This window comes from Ceratotherium simum, chromosome 35 (assembly GCF_057802395.1).
Source record: "Ceratotherium simum simum isolate JZ-2026a chromosome 35, ASM5780239v1, whole genome shotgun sequence".
NCBI lineage: Eukaryota > Metazoa > Chordata > Mammalia > Perissodactyla > Rhinocerotidae > Ceratotherium > Ceratotherium simum.
The window spans coordinates 5046205-5051763 of record NC_141934.1 but is presented as its reverse complement, the minus strand read 5'-3'; the positions used below and the strand labels follow the sequence as shown (position 1 = coordinate 5051763).

Sequence of the window (5559 nt, the reverse complement as noted above, 5' to 3'; positions counted from 1 at the left end):
GAAGGACTTTCTGGGTCTGTGTTCATGAGGGATACTGGTCTGTGGTTCCTTGTACTGTCATTAGTTTTGGTGCCAGGGTGATACTGCACTCATAGAGTGAGTTGTGAAGCATTTCTTTCTCTTCTATTTTCTGGAAGAGTTTTATAGCTCGTTGATTTTAGACCTTTCCAGCTTTTTCTGATATGAGTGTTTTATATATGTTTCCCTCTAAGCACTGTTTTAGCAGCAGCCCACAAATTTTAGTATGTTGTGTTTTCCTTTTAATTCCAGTCAAAATAATTTCTAATCCCCCTTGTTATTAGTTTCCAACTATTTGGTGGAGGGGGCTTCACATATCTTTGTGTTACTGATTTCTAATTTAATTCCAACATTCAGAAAACATATTTTGTAGTATTTGAATTTTTTATTAAGGTCTTTATTAACAGGCACTTGCAGTTTGTTGAGTTTTTTTAAAATATCAACTTGTAAAGTTTTAATATAAATTAAAAATGAGGTTTTAAAATATTTAACTTGACCAGATATGAAACAATTTAAAAATATTGAGAAATCCAGGCTTCAGAAAAAAAAAATAAAACACATTGTTATTACCAAAAAGAGACAACTTTAGATAAAATAATGAAAGTGCCATGCTGCGTAGATAAACAGATACTTCTAGTTATCTGGTAAAGAGGGAAAAAGCAAGCACTCAAGGTCTTCAGCTCCCATCTTTTCTTCATTTCTTATTGCTGGAATTTCATATTTGTTTCTTCTTCTTGGATGACTAAAGCAGATGATGGTAGAGATGGTAAGCTTGCATTTCCTCAGCCCACCCTGCTCAGCCTCAGGAGGGAAGGAATTCTCAGCTGGTGGAAGAACTGCCTTTGTCTCTTTGCCATCATGTGGTTTAGGGTTTTCTTGGCATCTGTGTAGGTCATTGAAGGTGCAGCGGTGCTAACGTTGAGGTAGCTGCTTACGTTGGGTTCTCATCTCCTTGACTTTCCTGATCTTCATGGCTGTCCTCTCTGGGCTGCCTTTGGTGAGGAGGGCCCCTGTGGAATTGTGGTCTACACCCCGATACAGCTTCTGTCTCACTGGTCTCCCTTGTTCTCCTGCACGCTGGTTGTCAGTCCCCTCCATCACTCTTCCCTGCACAGGAGGGTTGGAACACTGTGTTGTCACCCATAGGGTCTCTGCATGTAGTAAGGTGGGGACCGTGGCCTGCGTGGGGTCGGGCCAGAGCTGTGGGGCCTGGCCTTCGGGAGCACTCTCTGGTCCCTGTTCTTTCCCTGCTGTCACTATTCTGCTAATTCTGCTGGCGGTTGTGGGGAGGACCCCTGTGACGCGGAGAGCATCTATGAGTGTCCTGGTCTGCTGCATGTCTGCTGTCTTGCACTGCAGCCCCCCCTAGGGCCTGTCACACTTGCTGCCTCTGCACCCTTTCTCCTTCCACAGCGTCACACTGCATAGTCTCCCCGTCTCCTGCACTGCAAAGGTCCTCAGTTCTGGGGTTCTTCCTGTTTGTGGCTGTCTGTGTACATCTTCCTGGGTGTCCTTCCCGTTGATGAAACCATACCCATTTCTTACATTGAACATTTCACTCTTCTCCAAACCTTTGTCACAATTACCCTCTTGTGCCTGCACCCTGCCTGTGGTGCTGGGCTTGCTGTCGGCAGCACTGGGGGCGGGGACAGCTGAAGGACCTGGCTCAGGGTGTGGTGATGGTGACTGGGCCAGCTCACCACTCAAGGGTGCAATGGCGGGGCCTGGAGCTAGAGGTGGCACCTCAGCCGTGGTCAGGTGGTTATGTAGACCCTGTCTGCAGGGTGTCTGGGCACTGGTCCCTCTTTAATGCCGTGTGCTCCCTCAGGCTGGTGCACGAGTCCTGACCTGCATCTTAGACATAAAAAGGTAAGGATAGAACATTCATTGGGTTCCTCCAGATTAGGAGTCTGAGGTAGTTTCCAAGGAGAACTGTGAAGAAAGCACCTTTCATTGGCCCCCCGGGAGATGACAGAATGTCACCCTAAAATCTGTGAGACCCAGGCCACATAGGGTGCCCTGATCAGACTGCTCAGCAAAAGTCACGCTGACCTGGGGGCCAGCCCGGTTGCACAAGCCGTTAAGGGCGCACGTTCCGCTGCGGCGGCCCGGGGTTCGCCGGTTCGGATCCCAGGTGCGCACCGACGCACCGCTTGTTAAGCCATGCTGTGGCGGCATCCCATATAAAGTGGAGGAAGATGGGCATGGATGTTAGCCCAGGGCCAGTCTTCCTCAGCAAAAAAGAGGAGGATTGGCATTGGATGTTAGCTCAGGGCTGGTCCTCCTCATAAAAAAAAAAAAAAAGTCACGCTGACCTGGTGACTGTCTAGTATGTAAGGGAATTTTCAGTTATACCCTTGGCTGTACTACGGGTGTGACAAACCATGAACGTGTAGAATTGCCTGTGTGCAGGTGTGAGAGTTCTACTCCCTTCCTTGGGAACTGGTCACCCTGACATTTGTACTGTGAGTTGACTCTTCTCTCCTAGAGCCATAGGTTGCAGTTGTGGTCTGTGTATTACACAGAGACTTTTCTATGAGACACTGATGCTGTTGACTTACAAGGAACAGCATGTGCTTGGTAGAATGGAACAGTTGCAAATCTGTCCACCCTGGTGAGTTAACAATAGGCCTTAAAGTCTCGCGGCCCCTGTGTCCTCTGTAGATGAAGTGCGCACAGGGACCTACAGGCAGCTCTTCCACCCGGAGCAGCTGATCACCGGGAAGGAAGACGCAGCCAATAATTATGCCAGAGGCCACTACACCATCGGCAAGGAGATCGTTGACCTGGTCCTGGACCGGATCCACAAACTGGTGACAAGAGTGCCGAGAAATCTCCCTGTGGACGTTGTCCTGGATGGGAGGGTAGGCCTTGGATTGCGACCAGGAGGACATTTTGGCCAAACCAAGGCCAGAATCAAGAGTCCACAGTCTGACTCTCCAGGGTGGCTGTGGTGCACCATACATCTTTAACGTCTGCTCTGCTCCGCCTCTAAGTGTAATGGGTGTTACCTGGGGAGGTTGTGAGTCATATCATCTTGCAGAGGAAGAGAAGTGACTGTGCCTGGTTGGAGGTGGGCGGTGTGGCTTCTGCAGGTGTTGGCTCACGTTCTCTGCTCTCTCTCAGGCGGATCTGTGCATGGGGCTGCAGGGCTTCCTCATCTTCCACAGCTTCGGGGGTGGCACCGGTTCTGTCTTTGCATCTCTGCTCATGGAGAGCCTGTTGGTGGACTACGGCAAGAAATCCAAGCTTGAATTTGCCATTTACCCAGCCCCCCAGGTTTCCATGGCCATAGTGGAGACCTACAACACCATCCTGACCACCCACATGACCCTGCAACATTCTGACTGTGCCATCATGGTGGACAATGAAGCCATCTATGACATATGTCAGCACAACCTGGATATTGAGTGGCCCACGTACACCAACCTCAACCATCTGATTGGGCAGATCGTATTCTCCATCATGGCCTCCCTGTGATTTGACAGGGCCCTGAACGTGGACTTGATGGAATTCCAGACCAACCTGGTCCCATACCCCCGCATCCACTTCTCCCTGGCCACCTACGCCCTGGTCATCTCAGCAGAGAAGGCCTACCACGGGCAGCTGTCCGTGGCCGAGATCACCAACGCCTGCTTCAAGCAGGCCAACCAGATGGTCAAGTGTGACCCTCATCATGGCAAGTACATGGCCTGTTGCATGTTGTACAGGGGGGACATGGTTCCAAAAGACGTCAACGTGGCCATTGCCACCATTAAGACCAAGCGCACCATCCAGTTTGTGGATTGGTGCCCGACTGGATTTAAGGTAGGACTGGGTGGTGTGGAGTGGGTCTACCTGTTCGCAAGCAGCAGACCCTGCAGTAGAACATGGCCCTTTGCAGAGAATTCCTCTGTTCCCCGGCAGCTCAGCTCTTGGTCATAACTTAGGGAACCAGAGTGATCATTTATTCAGTGGTATCTTTTGAACTTCCTTCCTGAGTCATCACACTATAGATTGGTGGTGAGAGTATTTTTTCTTTAACAGAATAGAGAATTTTTTGAAGGATTTTTTTTTCCCTTTTCTGGCTAGTAGAATTAGTGTGGGAAATGTAGGTTGGACTGAGAAATGTAGGCATTGTCAGGGCATTCTGGTAATTCATGTGGATATTTGAAATTAGGGAATTACTATAAACTGATTGCTGTCACTAAATCTTACTTCATTCCATAGTATGTAGAAACTTCATCCAACTTAAATGTCCTGTGCAGTGTTGGATATAAAAAAAACTATCACGAATCTTTTTGGGAAGAAAAGAGCAACATCTTTATTTCTCCCTTGGGAAGCCTAGAAATTTGGGCCAGAGTTTGCCTCAGACCACAATGTGTCTCTACCTTCCATTGGATATGGGCCAGAAACCTTGCTGTTGCTCTCCAGCTTTGTCCAATCCTGGGCCACCGAACCCTGTAGATTCTTTCCCTCGAGATGTGCTTCCCTGAGCCTTTTCAGGCCTCCTCTGCTAGCTCAGACCCTCACTGCTTCTGCTGGACCTGCTGCGGTGGGTTCTGAACTAGGCCTTCCTCCTCTGGTCCTCCTCCTCTAGCTCAGGGGTCAGCATGGTGGGGGGACAAGCGGCCCCGTTCTGTAAATTTTTGTGTGAACACAGCAACACCTGCTCATGGGTGTATTGATGTGGCTGCTTTTGCTGCAAAGACAGAACTGAGGAGCTGTAACACAGACCGCATGGCCCACCCAGCCTAGAATATGTAGTGTCTGGCCCTTTATAGACAAGGTTTGCTGACTGGGCTCCAGCTGACCCTGCGTGCTGCCGCCAAAACCTCTGGTCATATTGTCCCTTGGATCTGAAACTTGGAATGCCTCCCCTTTGGTCTCAGCCCTAGAATGTCACCCCCTTCCTCCTACTGAGCACACACATCGACCACCTCCTGGTGCAGTGCTGCCAGCAGTCCCAGTACCTTGACGGTGTGCCTGTCACCCTGCTCTGTACAGACTGGCTCGTTTGGTGGGAAAGCAGGGGATATGACCTTCCCTCATGATACAACCACAGTTGTATCTCCTGAATCTGTCTGGGTGGAAAAGGTTTCAGCCAGAGAAATTAATCCCCATCTTGTTGAAGCCTGTGTAGAAAATAACGTACAAAGAATCCAAAGCAGTGTCCCTTTTGAGAAGGAAGACAGTGCTGTCACCTGGGCACCTATCACATGTCACAATTGCTGGGACACAGCCCTTCAGGCAGCTTGGGACCTAGCCAGGGTGGCTGACTCTGGGGCTCCTCTTTCCCTGTTTTCCTTGTCTGGAAACCAGCACCCTGTTATCCTGGCTCCCTGCCTGGCACCAAGAAGGGCTCAGAGCCTGCAGGGTGAACTGAGCCTTCTCTGGGGTCGCCAGAGGGGATATGTGTGTCTTCTGTTTCCATGAAAGCAGCCACAATTTCTGAGTTTGATAGAAGCTTCACAGAGTGCTTTCTTCATATATAAAATGACTTCCTTTGTTCTGACAATACCCTGACTGTTGCAAGGTTCTAAAAGCTTCCAGAGAGAAAAG

General features: G+C 49.4%; 2 pseudogenes; one reads left to right on the top strand and one right to left on the bottom strand.

The window, feature by feature from the left end:
- Positions 1-651: 651 nt before the first annotated feature.
- LOC101404078 (Y-box-binding protein 1 pseudogene) lies at positions 652-1572 on the bottom strand (annotated as a pseudogene).
- A 160-nt stretch (positions 1573-1732) lies between these two features.
- On the top strand, positions 1733-3942 carry LOC101404345 (tubulin alpha-3 chain-like; annotated as a pseudogene).
- The last annotated feature ends 1617 nt before the right edge of the window (positions 3943-5559 follow it).